Source organism: Ciconia boyciana, chromosome 8, assembly GCF_034638445.1.
Source record: "Ciconia boyciana chromosome 8, ASM3463844v1, whole genome shotgun sequence".
Classification (NCBI taxonomy): domain Eukaryota; kingdom Metazoa; phylum Chordata; class Aves; order Ciconiiformes; family Ciconiidae; genus Ciconia; species Ciconia boyciana.
In genome coordinates this window covers 34,712,062-34,739,733 of record NC_132941.1, presented here as the reverse complement: position 1 = coordinate 34,739,733, position 27,672 = coordinate 34,712,062, and positions in this window count along the sequence as shown.

Here is a 27,672-nt window from a genome sequence, read left to right as displayed (position 1 = left end):
CAAGCATATGCATGCAACTTGGCAGTTGCTAAGGTAACAATCATTGGGGGAAACAGCAGAGTAAAATAGACTTATAAAACCTACATAAAATTGATATTAAATGGCAATGGCTTCCCTAGGCTCACAGTAACTCCTTATACGTTCATAAATATACATATCTAACACAAATGTTTCAATTTCCCAGGACGTACCTAATTATGTTTCTGTTTTGAAGGTGAATGGCAGTGTCACTTGTATTTGTTCAAAAAAGAAAAATATGGGTTAATAATGGAAATGTACTTTTGTCTAAACCCATCATCAGTTAGCACTTTAACACATGAAATATTTACACCCACCTCCTGCCACTGTTTCCTCCCCAAAGGGACATTCCCCAGCACAGCTTCAGGGGCTGCTGAGGGACCTGCCACCTGCTGTTCCCACCCTTGAGCCTGCCCATGCTCTAGGGCACAGGATACACTAGGAGCCATGACAGTCATCTCTTCCTCCCCTGGCTCTTTTTATCATACCCAACACATAACACTGTCATAACCAACTTGGATTTTCTTATGCTGTCTTCTTTTTGTAATCCCATGGGTTTCCCTAGCAGTGTGAGCCCCAGACAATTTGAGTGTAAGTGGATATTAGCATCTATGATATTTGAGATAAGGCACATGGATTCATACTGCACCCCACATTGCCTTCCAAGCTTTAGTTTTATGAAAAAAATATAGGCTTTTTAACTAATGAAGATATTCTGAAGCTGCTTTAGTTAGTAATAGGCCATATAAAGATGTTCCTTTTATTTTAAGTAAAATTTTGCCTATTTTAACAAAACAGAATTGAAAATTGAAGAAAGTCATGAACGTGACTTTCTTGTTTAGGGGTTTGTCATCTTCCCTCTGGGAGCCATCTGACTCTTCCTGTAGGTCTTGTACAGCAAGTCCTACCAACCTTAGAGGATGCTTCACTGATGTCAGGAAATCATTCATTCACCTAGGAAATTTTTTCTTTATATAAGGCACTTTTTTGGTATGTGTGAGATATGCAGTGTACTTAGATGATGATGACTGAGAGCTGAACATCTTTATTAAATCTATGAGTAAACCAGCAAATATTTTTTAAAAAGAGAGAGAGAGGAAAAGGGAGTTTCCTGCAGGTTGCTAACACTTTCTAACAGGCAACAACTCATCACAGTCAAAGCATTTGAGGTGACTGTTCAGCATTGGCTTCTTAAAGGCTTAGTCATAATTTTCTAATAGGAAAGCAGAAAACAAGGGTGGTCACAGCCACATAACAAATCCAAACCAGATAGAAGCACAGATGTTAGCAGTATACAAAACAAGAAAAACAACAAAGCACTCCAAAACTGAACAAAACTCTCTATCCACCCTTTAAAAGTAAACATGTACAAAGGCCTAGATTCCTCTAACCAGAGTCACTTAGGCATTCAGTTTTGTGTCAATAATCAAGGAAAAGATAGGAATAAAACCCAGGGTGAGTCCTCTACGAAAGACCCACCACCCAGAGAAGGAATCCAAGGTGTCCAAGGTGCTGAGACAACTCAACAAGACGCCTCAAGATAGGCATGATAAATTCCAGCCACGATGTTCACTGGGTGCTCTCAGCAGCCCTCAGACTTTAAGCTAAAATCTGGTCATAATTTTCACACTGGTGAAAGATCATTTGCATTGCTGTATATGTTTCATTTTTAGGAAAAACAGAGGGAAAATGCAAGTCTTCAGGCTAAACATTTCCCAGATGTAAGATTGTACTTGCCCATAACGATAAGGATTACATTAGTTCAGATATATTTTGTAAATGTCTGAACCTGTTTGTCTACCTGCAGGGTAGCAAAAAAAAAAAAAAAGAACAAGGCAACTTTCAGCACAGAAAGATGGCCATAGCTAAATAAAGCTTCTCTGAATCCAACTTGTACCCTGAATATCCCAGGGGAATCAAGTTGTGTCTAGTGTTGTCTGTCTTGATTCCATGACTGCCTGTCTGTGACTCTCAAATAGTGATTTCTAAAATGTTAGCCCCGCTGGCAGGCTCTGGCTAAGGCTCCCAGGGAGCCGAGTGAGCAGCTCCACTCTGTTTTCAGCAAAGAGTTGTGCCCTGTGGCATGTGCCCAGCACACGGGAGGAAATCATGGTGGGGAGGGAAAGGGGGCACCCGCTCTGTCCAAGGAAGGAGACAGCAAAACTCCACTTTCTTTAGTGTTTCCTCCCTCTGGCAGTAAGAGCAGCAGCGATGTGGTTTCTGGAGAGAGAGGCATTAACAGTCCCAGTTAGCAGGCACCCAGCAGGTTGCCAGAGGGAAGAGGTAGTTTGGAGATGCAGCTGGGAAAGATCCTTCCTGCTCTTTTTGCTCCAATATCGTGTTTTTTATCCTCATGGATTAGAAAAGTTTGGCTTCTCCTTGTGTTGGCATGAATGCAAATGAGGCATCTGCCTCATGAAAACATGAGGACCCTCGGCACAAAAAAGGCTTTCTTCTTAAATTGGCATTTCCTCCACTGAGAGTGTTTTTTATCTTTACTAGCTAGTGTGCTCAGTGTCCTCCTCAAGGCTTTCCCTATTACGGAGAGAAAGTCCAGGGTACTGCTTGAAACACTTGATTTCACACTTCACAGTGGCTCTCTCTCCCTGGGAATTTACAGCTGCTCCTCATGACAGGCACCAGGCAAAAAAGTGTGTGTGTGTGTGTGTGTGTGTGTGTGTGCGCGCGTATGTGCGCGCGCATCGGACATGCACAGGGCAAAATATTCCAGTCTACCATACGTTGATGAGTTTATAACTGCACAGTAAATCTCAGAGCAGACAAAACCTGCCATTCATTACTCCTATTTTGTCTATAATTTTCTTCATTACATTTTAATACCATTCCTGTCTAAGAAAAGAAAAATTATGGGGACCATTCAAGTACTTTCTTGCCATCAGCAGAAGGGGAAGTCTAGGACACAAGCCAGTGCCCCAGAATGATTTTGCTGTATGAATTAACATGTGTATAAAATAAGAAAAAACACCTAGTTAAAAGTAAGTGATATTAAACAAAAGTCAGCTGACACCAAAATCTGCAAGATAGATTGGTGTTACAAGACCAACTTAGCCCAAGAAAACTGACAGCAGCAGACAGACATTGCTGCAAGCCTGGGACACAAAGTCCTCATGATACTTTCCTGTCCAGGATATGCCCAGGTGGTTCCTCACTCTCTTAATGTTCTCTGAGTCACCATAATAAAATCCAAGTATCTCATTATAACACCACTTGGAGAAGGCCAGTGTGTCCAAAACCACCACAAATTCAGATGTGAATTTCTTTCTTGAAAATCAATGTGTTTCAGTGAAGCGTGTGCTAGGACTCTCAGGTAGGTCTTTCAAAACTTGCCTACCTCAGATAGATTTTTCAAACCTAGAGCTACTATTTTGGAATAGCTTGGACATGGCAATAAATAGTGGAAAGATTCTTAGGGCATGAGAGTGATTTTCATTGTTATCTAAACGTGCTAAATTTTATTTTTAGGACAAATGGGGAAGTGGCAAGAAGAAAAAGTCACACAGTACAACAGTAATTTAGTATAATTTACATAAATAACAAAATGTTTCCTGAAGTTTTACAGTGGCATCTGACAAGAGACATCTACTAGCTGTATTCTAATTTACTTGAAATCTCTCTGTTGACTTAAATGGAATTTTTCTTCCATGAGACAAGCAGAAATGGATGTCCTTCTGAAGGAAAAGATACATTTGTCTCTTAGCCAGGAATAAGTAATGTGAATATTTGCACACCCAGAGAGTCAGGGGAAGCAAATGTTTAGCTGTACTGAAGGTTCTCAGGGTTGTTGCGGATCCTTTCAGCAGAACTGGTTTTTGCACCAACATTTGGCAGCTCGTCCTCTATTTGATGGTGGAAAAATGTACCCTTATGATACCTCTGGTAGGGGCATAAGGTATGAAAAGAAATGGACCCTGTGCTAAACTGGACCTGAACCTCTGGCAAGCAAGTCTGGCCCTCCTGAGATTATTGAATTCACTAATGGGATCCTTCTCTGTGAGGAAGGAGATAAATATCCAGACCATTTATCACAATCAGATTATTAAACATTTAAAAGTGACATTAAAGGGGACGATACTCAGACTAATGCACATACCAGAACTGGCAGCCCAAAAGCACATTAGCAGTCCAAATTGCTAAACCCTGAATCTAGAGGTGCTAATCACAGTGTGCGGGGCTTGGTGTCTGGTGAAAATGAACATCATTTGCCTGAGGCCTTGGTGCTGTAGTTTGTTCAACACCACAGTAAAAGCAGTCAAACAGAAAAAGCAAACCAATATTCAGGAGAGCTCTGTGCAAAAGCTCAGATCCTTGACACAATCATTTTGTTGTGGTATCATCTTTATTTTTAGCATATTTTGATAGAAGAGGCTTTTTCTTTTTGTCTCAGCCTGATGACAGTTAATTAAATAAACATTTCCCTCGATCCCGATGCATATTTTATGTGATGAACTGGTTCAAAGAAAAAACCTGTTTGAACTGCGGTGGGTAGACGGGTGTGGGGGGTGGAAGCCCATACATAAATAATCACATCATTTTATGAATCATCAGTGTTTTTCATCACCTTCTTGCCTCACTCTGATATGCCTTCTCTAGAAGTCCATTCTGTGCTTTGTTAAATTGACATACGAACAAATCAATCTGTCTGCTACTGAGGAAAAAAAAAAAAGAGAGGAGAAATTTTTTCTGGAGTCCATGGAGAAGATTTCTTCCTTTTTTCTGGCAATTCAGTTAAACCCTGAAGGGCCATTCATTAGGTTTTGATGTTGGATTTTGGAACAGAAAGGCTACTAATTGGAAGCACCAAATGCCGTACAATGCCCTGACCTCAAAAGGGAAATCAAACATATCCTTAGAAATAAATACAAGAAGGCAAATTCATTGCATCTCCCACATATTCTGTGGAGCTTTGCTGGGTAATTTAAAGTACAGCAGGAGGCTGACGGAGACCTGGAGTCTTTCTTACCCCTTCATGACCTGAACCCTAAGGAAGGGAGTGAATGTGTCAGCCTGTGTAGCAGGAACAAGCAGGAAGATGTTCTTTTTAATTGTCTTCCTGTTTGCTTATCTCCATAAAGGACCAGAACAGCCCCTGTCTAATTTACTACCTCCAACTCTGTGGCTACTACATAAAAAAAGTAGGAAAGAAAATATTATTCCAAGTAATGATGCAACTGCAGTTCTGTCACTTTTATACTACCTCCCAGAGAAACATCAGTTTTAACATTTTATGTGGCTGGCCATAGAGAACGCAGCAGGGATTTCCCAACTAGGATAGCAGCTAGTAAGGGTGGATTACTCTTTCCTGGATACCAGTGGCTTTTCTCCTGTGTAGAAAACTTTGATTCCTGTTATACCATTATAATTTTTAGTTTATATTAATTATGAATAACATGGGAAGTGGGAGAGGAAAATTTGTGTGACAAAAATGGCAAAAATGCAATGAATGTCAATGATGAGGTAAATGATTCTTTTAAAGAGTCGAAGATTTTAAGCATAGGATAAGCCTCAGTCAGTTTGTTCTGGAAAATTTAGGCCACCAAACTTCACACAGTGACTTCTGTAATGAGCCTAATAACTTAAACTAAGGCATCTATTTTAGAGAAAGTCCAATCTTACAGCTGAGAGAAAATTTACTGCATCACTTGGAAAGTTCTGCAATTACAATTACCCTCATTATAAAAATGTGTTCCTCCTCATTATTTAAGGTGCTGTTGTTGAAAGCTTAATGGTTCACACTCATTTATATGGGAAAAAATAAACAGTTTATTATGAAGTATGGAACTACAGTATAATGTTCTCAAAAATTAGTTCAATTTTAATGAGGCTGCAGGAAAAGTAAGTTATGCTTTCATTTTTGTTCTGGCTAGGAGCTGAAATGCAGCTGTAAGGGCTGTTTCAACCCAAGCAGACAGGCATAGCTGAATTCTCACACAAAACCCTGCCCTCTCAGGAGTTGATGATCAAATTTTCATTAAGACCTTTGAATCTTTCTGTTGAAATCCTTAGGCTATAAGCAGATCCAAAACAACCTACTTTTAAACCAAGGTATTTCACCTTGGGCGGTTTATTTGATATGAAACACAGCTGCTTTTCATTTTTTTAAGTTGATCAAAAACTATGTATTTGAAATCCACCTTGGGCTTTTGAGTTCACATACAGAAGCACTTGGAAATGCAAGTATAGCTCCATATTCTTTTCCAAGAAATGGAAAAATATTCTTGGAAAATATTATTGGAAAATATTCTTGGAAAAATATTCTTTTCCAAGAAAAGAATTCTTTTCCAAGAAAAGTTTACAACATTCAGGACAGCCCCTGAATTTTCACACAATTTCCATTCAGTTTTTACGTGAGCCTTTGTAAACTGCCAGTATTTACCTGGAGAAAACAAATTTCCACAATGCCAAAAATGAAAATGGAACTGTAACTTACAATTGAAATAAACCAAAACGGTTTTCGTGACACTGGAACAAAAAAAAAAAAAAAGGGATTGAGGGTAAGCCAACATTTTGTTTCAGTGCTTCACTTCATATAAATAAATCTGTGCCAGAGGAATAAGATAGCTTAACATCACTGGAAGCTGAACAGATGCTCATTTCTTTATGATTCTCAGCCCATCTCTGTGGTACCTAGATTCCAGATTGATACTAAAAACTGGTACTGATAACTCCTCCTTGCCACTTTGAATTGCACCGCAGGTGAAATCTTCTTTGACCTTCATGATCCCCATATATTACTAGTAAAAATATAAAAAAACAAAGCATATCTGTTTTTCTCACACTGAAGGAGAACAAGAGGGGCTCTTAAAAGACGGAGCCTCCTTTTGTCTGTACATATATATATACACACACACACTTATAGGCCAGCCCTCATAGATTTTCTGGTATCCTGAGTCTCCACTATAAGCCACACCAGCTCAGAGAAGAAACAGGCATACTTCCATTGCACATGTGACATGCAGATATGTTAATCGTGTAATCCATCTTAAGCAGCAAGATGGAAAGATGTAACAAGTTCTAGCTGTACCTATGTTATTCCCCTAGGGAGAATCCTTTCTTCATTTGTACAATCCACTTCCCAAGGCTGTTTTGTATTTGGAGTAAAGTTTATTTGATTAATATGTGAAAATATATTCTTCCAGTTTTCATAGATCATTAGTAATTGCTGCTTTGTGACATATACTTCCAACTGAGATTTTCACAGGGACAATTAAACTTCAGCATCATCCCCTCTGTTCTAAGTTGCTGAAATAACCATCTATTCAAGATCTGCAGTATAAGGAAAATGTCACAAATACTTTGGAGCTCTTAGCAGAGCAGGGCACTGGCTTATAGATGTATTTCTATGCTCCCAGATTTTTTCAAACAGTCCCTTGTAGTCCTGGGAAGAAAAGTGGGACAGATGTTCAAGAGTAGCAGAGAATCTGCAAATCCTACAATTTATGCTTTTAAAACAAGTGTGTCATATATGTAAGATTTATTCTGAATTCTTGCAGCTGACATTGGGTACCTTTTCCTTACAAACCCCCCACAATATGAGATACTGATCAAGGTAAATCAAGAGTCAACATTTACTCAGATTTCAAAACAAAAAGGACAAAGCATCAAATTGCTCTTGAACAGGTAGCAACTTGGGGCACATAGCAGTGCTGCCCTGAGTATTACAATGACTAAAAAAAACCCCAAACCTAAAACCAGAAAGGTTTGCATAAAATTTAGCTGAGTTACCACTTGCAACAATATTTTTCCTCATTTTCATTTGCTATACGAAGTACAATCAAGCAGTGAGCTTGCAATAGATTGGGTTCAGTCATCAAAACACATGGATGTCATTTATGGTTTTTCTTCTTTCCCTATTCCAGGACATGCAGGGATTCCTCTCGGCATTCCCTTTCCTCCAAAAATGCTGATTCAAGAAATCAAATCATACTCCAGATTAATTTTTCATAGACAGAGGTGAAAATTATATGCTTCAAATTGAAATCTAGTGCATAATATGTCAATCATACAAGAGGAACAAACAGGTTCACAGTTTGAATTTTTTTGTTACAGTGGAAACTGAGGCTCCATTTAAAGGTCTTACTTCAGAATTCAAGGGAAAATATTGTGTTTTTTTCTGTTGTATTTTGACAAAATTCAAGTTCTGTGTATATTAAATAGTGTTCCTAATTTGAAGACAGCAACTCACTTGCAGAACAATGTTTAGGTTCTGAAGATTTCCTTAAAGCATTGGACATAAGTTATACCTCAGCAAAGGTCAGCTCTCGCTTTAAGACTATTGAGAAGGTTAATTTGACCAGATGAATTCAGACTTCACTCTGAAACTCAGTTGACATTTTTAGATGAAAAGTGAGTGATGGCAGTAAGGGAAAAAATCGGTCTAAGCTGCTTCTGTTCAGTCACCAGGGGAATCAGAAAATTTTCTATTGTACAGAAGAGTCAACATTAAAATCTCAGACTTCTCAATCATTATTTCCATATGGAAGTTGGACTCTGGAGCTCAACAGATTCAAAGAAGTTTTTTCACACTTTAGTTTATACATTTCTGCTATGCCCATCACCTTGGCACCACACAAAAGATAATTTTTGATCTGACTTTCCCCATCCTGGTGTAGTTTCAGCAGTCAGTCAGGAGCAAGAGGGAAGGACAGGACGGGACGGGGAGAGTGTGTCTTTCCAGGCTAAGGCAGGAACCCAGCTAACTACGGAACAGAGCTGCTGGCCTCCAGTGCAACGAACAGGACTCGAAGTGTGGCTAACAGTCCTTGCTCACTGCACTGACAGTTACAAATGAATGCCAGAGAAACAAGGATCTACAATTTTAAAGACTGTAATTCAAGTAGAAAATAAATGTTGGAAATAATCTATATTTGAAGGAAACAAGAGGCAAATATATCTGTGTGTACACATGCACATACATACATATATATAACATATAAATATATATACACACACACCCATGCATACATACCTGTAAAGGAACTCAACTGAAAATTCCTGAGAAATGCTTGCTTTTTTACCAGACAAATATGAATGTTTAAGTCGCCATTTTCACCTACAGCGCGCAATCCACTTTTGTAGCACCGAGTAATTTTTAAACAGGCACACTGCGGCTTTAGCAGATGGGTAAGAGCACAGCCATGCCAGCGAACCAGCCCGTCCCTGAAGTCTGAGACTCCCTTGCCAGCTCGCCATCCCAAAGTGCTTGGGCAGCATTTGTTGTTTTGCTTATGTGGCTGGCGGGGATGTGTCACTGCCTGAATTTGGAGCATGGATTAACTTTTAAAAATCCCCAATCAGCAGAATAAAATATATATTCTAAGAAGTAAATCCACCAGGGTTTGGATTTTCTGTGAGAGTAAAATAGGAGAACAAGCTACATGAAGTGTTACATGCTACCCTCGATCTGCCAGGAGGCCTCACACCTTCGCTAGGAAGCAGCAGGAATTTTGGAGTTCAGGAAAGGGACATAGCACAAGACTGACACAAGTGCTGCTTCTCCAGCCGCCCTCAGGGCTCTGCCGAGGTGTCCCCAAGCCTCTGGGATCTCACCCAGGACTCGGCAGCCTCCGGAGTGGCAGCGGGAGAACAGGAGTCTGCTATCCCTGCCTTGAGTGGGGCAGGACTCTGCTTCACTAGCATGATCTCTATCCGTGTATCTCTGGTCACAGACCTTTATCCATGGGAAGCTCCTGAAGAGCTTTCTACAGAGCAGCAGTATGACGTTTCACTATATACATTTTTCTCAGCACAGCCTTAGTGCGAGACAGACAGGGTTTGCATGAAGTTCTGCTTCACATAAAAACAAGACACAAATCATGTCTTTAAATTCATTATTTCTTAACTCTTCCCAAATAACCAAAAGCAGTACCAATAGCTGCAGGTGCAAAGACTGAAATTCTAGAGATCACTCAACTGCAACAGGGTTTTTTTGTCTTTCTGATAATGCTGTAGCAAAGCACAATCATTAAAGGATCTGTTAGAAATTACTCCTTGCTCAGAAATTAATTTTGATTTCCCACTGCTTTCACTTCTATTTAAGGCATAATTTTCTGTTGGGTAAATCCTCACCTGCAAGGGGATAACAAAGCCACAGGTAAACTGTTTGAGCTGAAAACTAGTTGTATTTTGTAAAGTGCTGATGTATATAGCTTTGGAAGTGTTTAACTTAACAAAAGTGAAAAGAAAATAGTCAGAATAGTGCATGCACTCTACAAATAAAGCAATTTAATTAATTTTGATTTAACTTTTTTACTGTCAAAGATGCATATGCTGCAAGATGTTTACATACATGTGCATACATGTATGCACATTCAAATATGTATAAAAATATATATACATCCGCTTGTAGCCTTATATTAATATGCTAATACACTCAGAAACATGATTTGGATCTGGATATGTCATAATTTACCCATAAGTGGGCCAGCTGGACAAGAACACCTAAAAATTTTCCTTCAATCATGGCTGTAATTAAGTAGGAAGAAAACTGAAGTGGCTGAAAGTTCATGCTAGAAGACTGACATGATGTCAGGTTTCATAAGTAATAAGATGTGGAAAATGTCAAATTATTGCTGAGGGAGAAAATGTCAAGGATGCACTTAAAATTAGACTTCTCATGTAAGAGTCCCACTGAACAAGAGGATGCAGAAGAAAGATTATGGCCAATGTCCAGATGCTGGCCTTCTGGACAGAGTGATGTCTCAGACCCAAGCGCACAGATCTGATTCACTTCATTGGCACCTGGAAAATATTTCAGTTCTGTGTCTTTTCCTAGCTATTTCCACAAAGAACTCAGCTTCTTTATCAAGGTTAAACCTGGATAGGATATACCTTCCTCGAAATACTTTCCTTCAGCTTTTCAGCTGTTTTGTTTGGCCTGAATTGGCATAGCTCTAGTGGAGTCAGTGGAACTACACCCTTTTACTCCAGCTGAGGATTTGTCCCTCTTTTCTGTTGTGGTTTGTGTTTTTTTAAAAAAAAAACCTTTCAGAATAATTTTAAATATGAAGGTGCATCATTTACTAAACTAACACATTCTGAAATTACATGTCATGCCAAGAAACACTTAATGGCTCACAGGACTGACATGCCCCAGTTTAGGGAAGTCTTCAATAAGGTAGGGCATACTGCAGTCAACCCCCTCAATCCTCTGTGATCAAAGTACTTGAAAATGAGTAGGCAGCTTTTATCAGTAAATGCTTGGTTTTAATTCATAATAGCTATTCAGGTTTCCTTGTCCTTGTTTGTAAATTGCCTACTTTTTTTCCCAAATGTTCCAGACATCTACCAAAGGAAAAACTCTAAAACTTTATGGTGCATCTGAGTGGATGATTAATCAATCTTTGAACTTATAACTTGAGAGCTGCACAGCCACAGAAGCTAGCTGTTAGGAAGCATTAAAAGTATGCAGCTACCCATCATTCAGTACACATTTCTTCTCTCCCAGCCCTGCCCCTAGTCCCTGTTAGAACTTCTGTTGCCAAAATTCTAGTAAATTCTTTACATAAAATAATGCTATTTTCATGTTTTAGAGCTATACCATTTATTGAACAGTCTTTAAAAAACCTCTGTGGGCACTTGTTTTCAAAACTGGGATTTTTCACCTTGTCATGGTTTAACCCCAGGTGGCAATTAAGCACCACACAGCCACTTGCTCACTCCCCCCCAGTGGGATGGGGGAGAGAATCTGAAGAGTAAAAGTGAGAAAACTCATGGGTTGAGATAAAAACAGTTTACTAAGTAAAGCAGAAGCCGCACACGCAAGCAAAGCAAAACAAGTAATTCATTCACTCCTTCCCATGGGCAGGCAGGTGTTCAGCCATCTCCAGGAAAGCAGGGCTCCATCACGTGTAATGGTTACTTGGGAAGACAAATGCCATCACTCCGAACGTCTTCCCTTTCCTTCTTCTTCCCCAGCTTTATATGCTGAGCATGACGACATATGGTGTGGAATAGCCCTTTGGTCAGCTGGGGTCAGCTGTCCCAGCTGTGTCCCCTCCCAACTTCTTGTGTGCCTGGCAGAGCATGGGAAGCTGAAAAGTCCTTGATTTATTGTAAGCACTACTTAGCAACAACTAAAACATCTCTGTATTATCAACATTGCTTTCAGCACAAATCCAAAGCATAGCCCCATACTAGCTGCTATGAAGAAAATTAACTCTATCCCAGCCCAAACCAGCACATTCTCCACCCCTTATTCCATACCATTTACATCATGCTCAGGTCCCACACTATCCAATACATCCTCATTAACTACCACCACCCTTCCCATCCTTTGATGTAATACACAGACATCAATCCCTTAGTCTATGGACCACCCCTGTAAAATGTCTGTAAAATGTCCATAAGTGTCCAGAAAATGTCAATTGAATTAATTTAGTCCATGACTTTGGGCTCCATCTCTTATGGTGGTCACTCAGGACCGGAGAGGAGGTGTGTTGTGTGGAGTTTCAGGGCACCAAAGCCAGCTCAGGTCAGGTCACTGCTGCACTTGCACTGCTTCTTGTAAGGCTTCTCCTCCATTGGTTTGGGTGGTTCCTGCTATAGTAATTCCTATAATATGCAACTCAAATCATGGGTTACAACAATTTAAAGGTATATCCATTACAGTCTCCACCCCTGGTCCCTTTGGGCCAGGTTATAGGGTTTAACATTGCAATGAACTCCTCCCCTTGCTCCTAGCCTGGCTAGCAACAAGGGGTTCCTGCTATAGTGATTCCCATAACATGCAACTGAAATCCCGGTTTACAACAATTTAAAGGTATTTCCATTACAATCTCCACCCCTGGTCCCTTTGGACCAGACCATCGGGTTTAATATTGCAATGAACTCCTCCCTTGCCCCTGCTCCGCCTTGGACTTATCCACAGACTGCAGTCCCTTAGGGGTGTACCTGCTCCAAGTGGAGCCTTATCTATGATCCACAGTCTCTCCAGGGGTATACCTGCTGTGGCATAGACTTGTTCACAGCCACGGTTGCTTTGAGGTGCACCTGTTCCAGCATGGCCTTCTCCATAGGCCACAATGCCTTCAGAGATATACCTGCTCCAGCGTGGCCTTACCCACAGCCACAGTCTCTTCAGAAGTAAACCTACTCCAACATGGCCTTACCCATGGCTGCAGTCCCTCCAGGGGCGTACCCGTTCTGTCGTGGGCTTATCCATGGCCACACACTTTGAGGTGCTCCAGCATGACCTCGTGCACAGCCACTGATGCTTCAAGGTGTACCTGCTGCAGCATGGACTTACCCACAGCCACAGATGCTTTGAGTTGTACCTTCTCCAGCATGGACTTATCCTTGGGCCACAATCCCTTCGGAGGTATACCTGCTGCAGCACAGACAGAACCAGGGCCACAGACGCTTCAAGATGTACCTGCTTGGGCGTGGGCTTATCCACAGCCACAGATGCTTCGGGGTGTCCTGCTCCCATGTGAACTCATGCACAGGTCACAGTCCCTTCGACTCGAGTTCATACTGGAGTTCCAGCCTGTCCAGTACAGCAGCATGGAAACAGCAGCGACGCCCTGGCCATCTGCCAGCCCAGGCGCATGGCCATTGCTGTTATCAAAATGTTCCCAGGCACAGCAGAGTAAGATGATAAGTGGTACAGCAGTACAGCAAGCAGCGAAAGCAAAAAGCAGCCACTAACGAGCGCTAGACTCTAATATACAGTGTGGCAAGCAAGCCCCATGGCAAGCACAGGACCTTACCAATTAACAGCTAAACAGCAGTAACATCTATAAATTTGATCTAACACATTCCAATCAAATCTGTTGTTATCTCAAACCCTTCGTGCCCCACATTGGGTGCCAAAAAAGGACTGTCGTGGTTTAACCCCAGCTGGCAACGAAGCACCACACAGCTGCTCGCTCACTCCCCCCAGGTAGGATAGGGGAGAGAATCAGAAAAGTAAAAGTGAGAAAACTCATGGGTTGAGAAAAAGACAGTTTAATAGGGAAAGCAAAAACTATGTGCACAAGCAAAGCAAATGGAATTCTTTCACTGATTCCCATGGGCAGGCAGGTGTTCAGCCATCTCCAGGAAAGCAGGGCTCCATCACGCCTAACGGTTACTTGGGAAGACAAACTCCATCACTCCGAACGTCCCCCCCCTTCCTCCTTCTTCCCCCAGCATTATGTGCTGAGCACAATGTCATATGGTATGGAATAGCCCTTTGGGCAGTTGGGGTCAGCTGTCCCGGCTGTGTCCCCTCCCAGCTTCTTGTGCACCTGGCAGAGCATGGGAAGCTGAAAAGTCCTTGATCTAGTATAAGCACTACTTAGCAACAACTAAAACATCTCTGTATTATCAACACTGTTTTCAGCACAAATCCAAAACCTGGCCCCCTACTAGCTGCTATGAAGAAAACTAACTCTATCCCAGCCACAACCAGTACGCACCTTTTTTACAATGCTGTATTTAGCTGAATTTCTGAAGTGGAAGTCACAGTTTTCTGACAAAAGGCTAGTATCAATAAACAGAGAACCAGGATTTCCCTGAGCTGCAGAGGGACAGTCACGACATACTTTATTCTGCCTTGTCAAGTATGTATTACGTTTGTGTAACTGTTACGGCACACTTTTTCTGGAGGGTAAAAGAGGGGGAAGGGCCTCAGTGAGGTCCCAAGAATCTCATAACAGGTAAGATTCAGGTGTTTGACATCTGGAAAGCTCTGCACTTGTACTGTTTGTACCCTGAATTTCAAGAACCACAACTCATCTGTTTTAAATTACACTCAACATTTTATTTTAATTTCATGGTGTTTATTCTTAAGACTAGACATATGAGCGCTGTATCTGAACGTAAGTGGTGACACTGGTGATATGTAACACTAACTCCTCTCTGAATGTGATTTGAGTAATTTTGAATTATGTTTTGGGAGGCTTTATAACAGAAAGAACAGAAAGAATAACTGGTTTAGAGAAAGGGCTGTATAATGAAGAGTAAGGCACTCTTAAATATTTTGTTGCAAGTCAGATGATTCTTTCTTATAGCTGAATCTTCAATGTCCTTAGAAAGAAAAAAACCTCAGAATGCCTGTGAAATCTCAGAATATCCCACCTTAGACAAGATTAACATCAATTGGACATTAAATATGAATATATCTGCATTGAAATGGCTGGTATTTGCACTTAAAATCCTTGTTTTACTATGATTTCAATATTCTATAACAATTTTCTTAATGCAGATTTTAGTATTTCAAACTTCAGTGCAGCCTCATCTATTTTTCATTTGGGATAAAACAGTTTATAACCACATCTTCTTCCCTACCAAATATAATTTGAAAAAGATATTTACCAGTAGTTAAAAATATTATTTCATTTTTTACATCAAGTCAAGATTAAATTATCTATATTAATGTAAATTTTCCTAGAGAAAGCAAGGTGTATTGGTGTGATACTCAGTAGGAGATAATTTAGGGTTTTTTTGAAGAATGCCTGGCTAACAGAGAGACACTTTTACTTTTGAATGTATTTTATTATTTAATTGACCTTCCAAAGACACAGAAAAGCAAAAAAGACCCACCTGGTAACATGGTAAAAATATATATATCATGCAATTAATTTTATCTCTAGCATAAAAATAAGAAATTCAAAACAAGAATCCACAAAGAAAATTAACTTTATACCAGATCCCTGGGTGAAGCCTTTTTTCAGAATAGCAATTCAGCTGTTGCTTACCTTTAGCACTAGCTAAAATGTCACTGTAGTTAGCATTAAATACCTGTTTGTTAGACACTTTCCTGTATTAAAATGGGTTTAATGTGCCACTGAACTGGTCTTAAAGCTCTGACCAGCCAGAAGGAGCTTATGAGTCTCCATTGAAGCAAGTTGTGTGGTACTATATCAAATCATCAATAAGCCTATGCATGGAGCTGCTGCATGGTGGAAAGCATGAAGGAGGGTGGCAGGGAGCAGAGGGAATATTGCTGCATTAGAAGGATGTGAAAAATTCATATCATAAAACTGCAGGTTTAAAAGGGAGCCATTTTACCAAGAGAAGTGAGAGGACAGAGTCGCCCCACACCTGCAGCCTCTGTGTATCTGATGTAATTAGCAGGAGCAAAAAAAGTCTTGCTGCTGCTGCTGCCTGGGACATACACCTTCTCTATATGTAGTTGAATTGTCTCTGACCTTTTTTTAGGCCTTTAGGTAAAAAGTTGAGCAAGTAATGTTTTGCAGCTTGTGCTTTGATCTTCTGGTCAGATTATTTTGGTTAGATCAGACTAAGAAAGCCGCCTTACTGCAATCTTCAACTTACATCATGTAAAAAATACACCATCATGTGAAACACACATTACATACATACAAAAGCTGAAAGAAATTCAGGTTCATCAGAAGAAGTAATTACATGAGTGATGTTTAACTGGACATCTATGTGTCACCAGTTAAACAGCACATCATACGCTATAGGCTTACTTAGTCTTGCTTTAACATTAGCGCTTGTAAGTCTATGAAAAAGATGTCCTGAGAGAGTCAGTCTAATAAGTTTGGTAAGACAAAGTAGGAAGGCTATTTTGTATTTTCTAGAATTCTGAATCGTATTTATTTTGCGATAGTTTGGACCAAAAAGCCTTAAAGCGTACACATTCCCACCAACACATACAATTTGACTCCAGATCTTTTTACCTTTATTTAAACTGGATGCTTGCATCCTACTTATAACTTTTGAGTTATTAATCTTCTATTGTCTCTTTATCTTACTATAGTCAGTTCTTTGCTGCTTTGGAATATATGACTGGTCTGTGTGAGGTTTTTTTCCTTTCCTTAGAATTATTGGCTTCATTTATCCCTATCATGTTCACTACCTCTCCTGTTACGAGGTCTGACATTAAGAGAGTGTGGTAACTGGAAAACATAGCAGGAAAGCAAAAAGAAAGAAAGAAAAAAAATCTGCTTTCACTGTAGTTTCACTTAAAGTTTTCACTGTAAGGTAAAAACCAGATATTTCTAAGAATAACTGGCAACCCTTCTTGTGCTGTGAGTGTTATATTTTGTTCCTTATCTTTGGACTGTCAGGAACTGCTGCTGTTTTCCCCTTAGGTTCCTGTGGCTTTAATGGACCTAATCCACATTCAGAGGATGAGACATTAAGCCAAGGAGAGACACCAAAAACCAATGAGCAGCTTTGGCTATTTGATTTTCTTACCATCTTGCAGAGCACTGAGTACTTTTTCCTTGTCTCATTACAGATTCTTTCTTATTAACAGTCTCCTTAACTCTCCACGTTTCATATGCTCATAGTGCCATGGATTTTAAAGAAATCACAAGATCCCATGTTTTACTGATTAAATTATTTACATATCAAGGATGCCAGCCAAACTGCTGGAGAGGGCACCACTCAACGTCTGCTCAATCCTGTTGAGAGGATGCGAGAAAAATACAGGTTATGGATCAAGCTTTACTGGAGTGCCTTGCTGGGATTAATTTCACTAGAAAAAGATTACAGCATCTGTTAGCATTGCTTTCCAATAACAATCCTCTTTGTTGTAAGATTTGAGGATATTATTTCTCCTCTCACTTGGATGAAAATGCTCAGGAACAGTTTTCTTGGGCTGCGTGCCAGCCCTTGCGTACCTAAACCATGGCTAATCTCACCTGTCGAAAAGTTAAATGTCTGGTCTAAGGTAATTGCCTGCTGTCACGGTTCCTGAGGACATGCAACTCACTTGCCTTAGGTACTAAGCTGTCACTGTAGTCACCTCACCGCATGAATAGCTGTGGCAAAGGGTGACACTTGCACTTGTTTTGGGTGGGGTCACTCAGGTGCTGGACTTTCATACGGCTAAAGGTGGGCATGCATTTCCCCACTGCTGACCACCACTGGTACATGTATAACCTGGTAATGGTACTCAGCATTGGTATTTTTGGTGCTTATCTGCAATATAAATAACTAATATTTGAAATCAACAAATATGGTCAATCATGGTAGTTGTAGTGATCCAACTTAACGTAGAGGTGGTCAGTGCACAGTGCCACCATGGAAGATAGAGCTCAAAGCATCCGGAAGTCCTTGGAAAATTTCAATCCCTCTGCTGCAACCAGAGATTGGGATTATACTCTGATCCTTCTATTGTCCTTTCACTGGACATGCACTCTTTTCTGGGCTCTCTTTGGAAATTTATTATCAAACATTTTTTCCTTTTTTCTCTCTCCTAAATGTTCCAGCCACCAAGAGCAGAATACAGAACACGAGCTGCTGCATCACTGATCAAAGCAAGCCAAAATACCTTAGATCTGAATTTGATCCATAGGTATAGGTAAGTAAAATATGGATTGGTGTCAGCAGCTTAAAAGGAATGATAATTAGAGAGTGTTTGAACCTCCAGGTGGCAATGATATGTGTTTACTTATTTATTTTCAGCACGGCACTTTTGTCTAACAAGAAGAGATTTACAAGGCCTGATATCTGGAGACAGAAGTGGGGTTGTCAAGGTAAAAAAAAAAAGAGAAGCAGGGACTTTTTGATAATAGTGTATCTAAAAGAACCATTTTAATTTCAATTTTTCACTGTATTTTATCAATATTACAGAAATAACATTCATGGAGATATAAAGCCCTGAAATTATAAACCCATCTTTGTGGCATAATGTTGTCTAAGATTCACTCAGGCTTCTCCCAAGACATTGTATTAATCTCCAGTGTTCCCTGATTGATGTGCACCTTTGAAGTCCATCTCTTCTCAAACAGTTTCCCAGTAATTGTATCTTTCTGATTTGATACAGATTCTTCCATGCCAGTTGCTCCTACTCAAACCCTTCATGGATCTGATACAGGGAGATGGAATTGTTGTGCATGCTAATTTTGCATTATTGTCAACAACAAACCCATCATAAGCTGAGCTGGTAGACTATTATTCAGAAAATATTTTCCTTGATTAATTTCTCTATTTTGCATTTCACTAATGCAAATTGTCTTCTGCTGTGCTTAACAAAAGAGATCTTTAATAGATCCAAGACTGGACCAAACCTTACCATGTTCATCTCATTCAGACTGCAATGCAGTTAAATTATTTTGAACTCACTCTGAATATAGTTCACTGTTCAGTAGATATTTATTAAATAGACTACTTGGATGCAGCAGTGAAATTCAGCAAGTAACAACATATTTGTAAAAACTTTTTGCTGCTAGTCAATTAGCTCATATATCACAAATGTCCCATGCAGAACAAGAACCATGTGAGAGACACCAGAGATTTCTTCTGTTCTCTGTGAGCCATAAATGTTCTTCCACATCCTAGAACATGGAAAGAACATGAATGCGACTCTGCATGTCAGTGTTTATGGATATGAATTGTCTACTAGGAGTGAAACATAAACAGACCCAAGTCAAAATTTCCTAAAATTTTCTTCCACTATGTGAAATCTACTTCCTACTGTGATATTTAATTTTAATACAGGCAAAATCTCATGCAGACAGAACTGTTTATTTCTAGGTTATGGTCCAGTGTTTCTTAACCTTCTACTATCTGTGCTGGTTTTGACTGGGATAGAGTTAATTTTTTCCATAGTTGGTAGTATGGGGCTATGGTTTGGATTTGTGCTGAAAACAGTGTTGATAACACAGGGATGTTTTCATTATTGCTAAGCAGTGCTCACACAGAGTCAAGGCCTTTTCTGCTTCTCACCCCACCCCACCAGTGAGGAGGCTGGGGGAGCACAAGAAGCTGGGAGGGGACACAGCTGGGACAGCTGACCCCAACTGCCCAAAGGGCTACTCCATACCATATGGCATCATGCTCAGCATATACAGCTGGGGGAAGAAGAAGGAAGGGGGGGACATTTGGAGTGATGGTGTTTGTCTTCCCAAGTAACCGTTAGGTGTGATGGAGCCCTGCTTTCCTGGAGATGGCTGAACACCTGCCTGCCCATGGGAATCAGTGAATGAATTCCTTGTTTTGCTTTGCTTGCATACGCAGCTTTTGCTTTCCCTATTAAACTGTCTTTATCTCAACCCATGAGTTTTCTCACTTTTACTTTTCTGATTGTCTCCTCCATCCCACTGGGGAGGAGTGAGCAAGTGACTGTGTGGTGCTTCATTGCCAGCTGGGGTTAAACCAAGACACTTTTTTAAACTTCAGTGAAGCCCCAATTTACAACAAGATCTTAACCCGAATGAGCAGCATTTCCAGAGAGAGAGTGCTAAAAGGAATATTTTCATTTGTTCACAGAAAACTAGTTTTCATCCAGAAATAATTTAGTTTGGCTTGCCACCTTTCTGCTCAGCTTTCTTCCCTGTATGCCACAGATCCAGTCATATGAAAAAAAATAGATTCAGATATATTGATTTTCCTCCTGATGGCTGTCTGTCATCAGACAGGTGTAGGAATCTCCTACAGAGGCAAATGATTGAGTTTGCTGACAACTTCATGCTGTAGTTTTATTTTCTGCTTTTATTTTTATTTTATTTTCTCACAAGCCATGCCAGCTTAACCTGAAGGTGAGCCGAAAAGCTAGTGAAATGTAAAATATGAAGGTAATTAATTTGGCCTCTGACCAGGCACATAACCTTAGCTGTCTCTATGCTAGTTTGTGTTATACTACCTACTTGTGCCTTCCAGTCCCAGAAATCCTCTTGAAACTGAAAGGACCACTCGTATAAGCAAGCTACTCTCCAGCATGAGGAAGAAGATAACAACCTGTCTTTGTAGGAGGAAGGGCCTATTAGCAGTGTTGGGTTGTTATTCTGTCTGCATCATTTTGAAACAGGTAGAAAGGAAATTATACATTCAACACACATCTAACCCAGGGACATATTGCCAGTAGCTTTTCCAAAAAGTGTTACTGCTCAAATAAAGCTGATCTATGAGCCTCCCAGCTCAGAGAGTTTTACAATGCAGTCAGCATTTTCTCCTTTGTTCCCTTGATTGAGCAGTCACAGATTTAAAACTGAGAGATTTAACCAGACAGCATAAGAAGGAACACAGAGCGTATGATTTAGGTATCCAGAGCAGAGCTATACATCCCATTGCAAACCATGGAAGTCAAAAGGCAAAGACTTTCAGGGTCACCTCCCATGTAAGGTATAGGAGTGTGGGAGAAGGCAGCGATGACTGGCAATGAGTGCTCTCAGGCAAAGGGTACCGCAAGAAAACCCTACCCACACCAACAGCATCCTGACAACCACCGAGGTACCGGGTGGCTGCGCTGCTTCCTTTGCCACGGTCAGTGCGTGATAATGCTGGTGAAACATTGACATGAATTAACCACAGAACCAAATGGATCGATCTAATCCTGTTGTTAATCAGATGTGACTTGAGGTGGAGCAAATTTGTGGCACTGATGCTAAAGGTTGGCCCAGAGGGTTTAAAGTGATAATTCTACATCCCAGTGGTGCTCAGAAAGCCAAGTTCTGAAATAGATGCTAACAATAAAACAGCAATTTCTTTTTGCTTTAAAAGAAATTAATCTAATTTCAAGTGCCTATAGTTGTAGTCTCTGCCGAAGGCTGACAGATTAGAATGGATTGGAACCAGCCAGGAAAGTTCTTTGTAATTCATAACAGGGTAGACACAGTGATCTGGATTTAAAAATAAAAATCAATCTGAACCCTTGCTTGGAAATGAAAGGGAAACCATTCTGAGTACTGAATCAATTAGACTGGCAGCTTTTAACTGCCAGTTTCTGAGATTTAAATTGAATATTCCAACTCAAGTCACAGTGAGTTGCACTCAGTGAAAATGAGTGCAGGGGCTTTAATCACTAAGTGTTCTCACTAGAAGTGTGATCCATGGAAGAGAGGCCCAGGACTTCAGTCTTCTTTGGTGCTTCATATCAGCACTGAATTGTCTTGGTGGACACCTGGGGAGCCAGGAATGAGAAGTTCAAGCCAGGGTGATCAAATATGGACAGCATATCTCCAAGGTACAGCCACGGTACTGTCTCCACTGCTAGGCTGATATAAATTTTTTCCTCTTCTCTCTTTTCTTTGTTTTTTTTTAATCTATGTCTAGTTCTGAGTTTGTGGTGTTTGGGTTTTTTCTTTTTAGCTGTCTTTGACTTTGAAGAGCACTCAATCCCTCAAACTAAGGAAAAAAAATGCCCTGTGAAGATATAGGAGACTCTCTTTCTCCCACTCAGATCAATAGAGAATGTTAACTTTTGCTTTTTTATCAGTCTCTATTTATCTGCTTGCAAGCTGTCATGTTACAGTCTCTCTGTGTGACTTACTGCGCGTGCTCTTTCCCTGCCACATTGCTCATAAACCCATCCCTGCCTCTTTCTGCTCCAGGAAGTCATTAGATGTCAAACACATGAAGTGCAGATCACTGGCAGTTTCCTAGAGAAACACAAATCAGAGAGTGCCCCTGTGCTTTAACAGTTGAATGCCCTTCTCTGGCCAACATTTGGAAATATGTGACAACTTGGGACAAACTCCTGCCCATTGGAGCAATGCTGCTGAGGGGATGCCCAGCCCAGAAGCTCCATGTAGAAGAGGATTGTTCTGCATCTTCACAAAGAGACATGGCTTTGGTGTCATGTTTGCTTCATCACAGTGCCTTCCTGAGGTGGAGTTTTAATGAAGATTTATAACAGTTTTGCTGTGGAGTGGCTGGCCTAGAAAGCTGATACAATCCTATGTCTCCTAGTAGATGGATTCTCACATAGGCCTGTGAGTTTGGGTTCAAAAGCTGCAATTATTTTCCCGTGTTTATGGTGGACTGTAACTGTGAGGAAAGCTGACATATTTTAGTATCACACCTTCCTTTCGACAGGGTAAAAACACTCTGAAAAAGCAAAGCTTGCGTTTTAGAAGGTATGTCTGGATCTCATTTAAAGATACTGTGTCTTAAAATGGACCAGATTAATTTCTGGAGACCTATGCAGAGGATGAACTTGTTCTGATAAGCTCCCCTGAGAAGACCAAGCACAACCGAAGAATCTGCTGCCCTGGGAGGGTGGCAGGAAGGATGGGTCCTTGCTGTCAGAAATGAAAGCTGTGAGATGGGAGCCAGATGCAGAAGAACTGGTACGTTGAACAGAAACAGGCAAGTGCCATAGATTGACTACAAATGCCAGGAACCATGAATCAGGTTTTGCTGCTCATGAGGCAGTTCCCTCTATTGTTACGAAGAAACAGTGGCTTTAATTATGAAGACATTGATATTCTTGTCATTAAGCTAATTAGTCACAATGCTTCTTCTACATCCTCTGTTTTCCATGGAAGTCTTCTGCCCAAGGACTATGATATCTGATGAGATCTATGGATTACTATAGACAGCAACAGGCACTAAGCTATGCCTTTAGTCAATTCAGAATCCTGGGGATGAAATATATTTATGCAACAGTTGGAGACAGGGAGCACTACTTCTTCTCCTCACTGTGCAGACAATTTAAGAGACGTCAACTACTAAAAAATATTTGAAGACAAATATTTACCATAGAGCTGTTACCTCTTTTCTAACATTACAGCCAGCATAAAAAAAAAATCTGTCAATGGTTTAGACATACTGCAATCTCTATTTATGGAGCTAGCTAAGATAGTAGTCTTAGCAGGGTGAGGAACAGTTCTCTTATATGAGGAAGGGCTATGCAGTTTAAGCCTTTTCAATTTGGAGCAGAGCTAAGTGAGGAAGACATGATAGAGGTCTATAAAATCAATGGAGCAATGGAAAAGTGCACAGAGGACAATTATTCATTTTTTCTTCTAATGCAAGGATTAAGGGGAACTAAATGAAATGAACAGATGACAGATTTTAGAAAGCATAAGCAAAAAAAAATTCACACAAAATGCAATTAAAACTGTGGAGCTCATTACCACAGGATGCTGGAGATGTTAAAAGTTTATGAGTTCAAAAAGTAACTGCAAAACATACTGGAAGAAAAATCCACTGAGATTTCTCTCCACGCAAGCACTATACATGTCTCAAGATTTAAGCTGCAATTCACAGGAGGTTCAGAGAACATACCTTGGAAATATCACTCTGTCTTAGACGTCCACTGCTTTCTACTGTAGGAGGGAAGGTATCTTGCCTTAATATACTTTCAAGCTGGCCTGGTGCAATGACCTTATGTCATTATTAATAGATTTGCAGCCACAGAAAGCTGCGAAGATGAGACAAGACCATGGATACTTATCTGTAACTGAAGCCACTGTGACTATTGTTGCCTGTGGGATTAAAGCTTGCACAGGAACACCTATCTCTACTAAATACATGCTTCTAGCGAAGAGCCACAGCAATGCTCTGGTTATCAGCTGGGACATCTCCCATTTTTCCACCTGTAAAGAACTGAAAGAACTGATTTCATTTTAGCTTTTATAATTCTTCAACAAAGCAATCTGAAGATGGAAAATGAACTTCAGTGACTTGAATACTAGAAAAGAAGGTAGAAAATGGCACATGACTTTGACTTGAGTGAGACAGAGAGAGTGCTGAAGAGCTAAAATACTTACTAAAGAATTGACCCTACCTGGGTTAAAGCTGCTACGTATCTCAGTGCAAGTTCACAGGAGAGTGCGCTAGTGCTGGGTGACAGGAAAGCTCACATGGATGCCATGCAGAAACCTGATAGATAGTTATACTATAATGCAGTCAAGTTGAGCAGATCCAGTATTTAGAAAGGCAAATACAGGCTTAATGTGGTTTGATTGTTCAACAAATTACACTGGGATGGAAAAGGTTATGCCCTTTTCAGCCTGCTTTACCTCAGCATCCAATGTGATCAGGTTTTCTCCCTTTGACATACCTTTTGACAAAGAACTTTGAAAATTAGAAAATCAGAACCAGAATCAGCTTAAATCTAATACAACAGAAATTCTCACCTTCCAGTAATAGTCTTCTTGCAGAAAAAGTGGGGATAACTCAGAAATATGATAGTTATGGTATATAAAAACTGTCTGAGTCTTCCTTCCTTCTACTTATTTTTCCTTTGGTCTATTTTTACTCCTGATTTACACCAGTACACCTGAAAAGATAATGAAACGTGGTTTTAGGATTGATAATTCACAAGGTAGGGTCTGAAGAGAGAGGTCTTATATGTGTATTTGATGTGATTTCCAGAGTGGCTGTGGCAGCATGTGCAATAGCACAGTAATCTTTCTGCCACCTCTGTTAGACAGAAACCTGTTGCTATAATTAACTGGATGTGCCCAGTGTCTTTTAATAAGACACAAAAGACATTTAGGTGCTTATTTTATCTTGATTAACAAAATTGCCAGGAACTTCATGCCAAAACATCCATGGCAGCAATTTTAGCCATCAGTCTGGTCTCCCAGTAAACATCGAGTAATCAATTTAAAAAAAGGGGGGGGGGGAATGGATCAGGACCTGGATTATTAATGAGTAATTAAATAAAGATTAAAGATGTATTAACCTAGAGTCTGGTCATGGAAATTTAGCTTCAGATGATGTGGGGGCTGGCTGTTTTGAGGGAATCTGATGAATGCAGGCTGATGGGAAGCTGTCACAATGATGAAACAAGCCCAGCCTGGGCTAATAGATTTATCTATTTCTACCTGGCAGATTATAATAGGATCTGGAGTCATTCCACCGATCAGTGGATATCTGTAGAAAGCTCACCACACAAAGAGTGTCATTAGGATTGAAGAGGAATATTTTTTGGAGGTAGCTACCCAGAGACATCGTCACTTGAAGAAAAGCAGAGAGGGAAGACTGCATGTTGGGGTATAACTTGTAACAGATTGTCAAACCATCTGCAAAGAAATAGCTAAAATAGCTGGTGTGCTGCTGTTGCCTGTTCATGAAGAATTTCCACAGGAGATTCCTTTCCTTCCCATTTCCCTGGAGAACTAACAGTGCTGTACATCTAGTGCTGCATATTTTTGTCTGAATGTGTAGACATTTTGATAAAGAAAGGAGGGGCTGAAATAATCAGTACTTCCAAAACGTCCAGCTGAAATGCTGGACGAGTCAGTTGACTTTTCCAGTTTGCTAAAGATAGGTGCTAATAGAACTCACTTGGAAAGCTGGAGAGAGTATCATTAAGCAGTTGACTGCAATAAAAGACAAGATGACAGCACATGTGATATCTCTACTATATGTGTGTGAAACTAAGCCCTCTTCTGGCAATTGTACTGGAACATGGGGTCGTTCCTGAATGCAAGCACAAATTAACTTCACTTTTATTGCTTGAGATCAGAGTGGTCAGTGCTGAAGAAAGGTGCTGAAGGCACGTCCATGCCGTCTATATGGTATGTCTCCCACATCTACCGAGAGAAAGAAAATACGGAAACCCTCAGCTGACTCCATAAATGTGCATGAACCCACACAGTGGAGAAAATGTCTGCCAGTGAGCAGATTATTCCTATGCCACATCCACACCCAGCCCTCACAAGATTGTCAGTAATGTCTTGATAGTGACTTGGCTTGAGCCAGTCTCAAACATCTCATTTTACACAGTCCAGAGGACCAATCATATTTGTATTAGAGATCTGTCAAAGCCACACTGTTCAAATCCTAATAAAAGTTGCCAAAGCCATTAAGTTTTGCTTCCTTTTATTTTTCATCATTCTATGAATTCTGGAGAAAAAAAGAATGTTTTGTTCCTCTCCCTATCAGTTTTGAATTGCTCCTTGCATGACAGTAGCAGCCATCAGCACCAAAACAGTGGCCAACACAGCCCAAACACAGTCAGGGTCTTTTTAAATTTTTAATATGAAAAAATTAACAACCCGGAAGCTTCTTTAAAACAAAAATTAAAAAAAAACCTAAGCCCACTCAAAAGTCAGTATTTTCAAACACAGATTTTGCATGTATGAAAGGGAAAAGTGTGACAAAAAGATCAGTTTTGCTAAAAAAGAAAAATGTTTTTAAATCGATGCTTTAGGATTCATTTTTGTAGAAAATGAATGACCATGACACTATTAGGAAAAAAGCACCAGAAAAAGCAATTCTCCTTTCCAAGATATTTCAACACAAATAAGCAAAATATATAGTGTATGATGAAATAATATTATTCCTGTTTTTCAAACCAGAAATTTTAAACTGAAGTAGAGCTAAAGGGAAATTGTTATGTACACATAATACTGAAAAAGTCTATAACAAAGCAAATTTTGTGCAAAATTCCTAAATATGACTCACTTTTTCTTTCTGAAGTATATTTATGGTCATGCTGTCCAGTCAAGAAATAAAATGTGCAAACAATAAATGGAAGGCATTTGATTCAGATCTCAACAGCAACAGAGGTCAAGGGCAGGATTTTCAGAAGCTGTAAACAGAACTGATATTTTTAATGGGAAAAAGAAAGTACAAGCAATTTGGAAAGTCCAATTTATCTGCAGTGGCCACTGGATTTCTATTAATATTAAACACAGTGTTGTGATCCACCAGCCTTTCATTCAGTGACAAAAGATAAAAGGTTCCTTAAAGTTGGACCCCTGGGATTGTATATACCAATGGCACCTGACATATAAACATGCAGCTGCTGCCCTCAGTGGGAAAAGATGGTTAGAAAACAGAAAGGCAAAAAAACCCCAAAAAAACTGTGGTGTCAAGGAACAACTCTTCATTCAACTCTTGATCTCTGTCAGTGAGGGTCTGCAAAGACAGTGAGACTACAGATACTTCTGCAAGTACTTCAGACAAGTACTTGGACAGAAGAACAACTTCTTGTCTCAAATTTGCTTCTTATTTAGAGTGCAAAATGCCAGTGATTTATTAAATGGGCAAACAATAAAC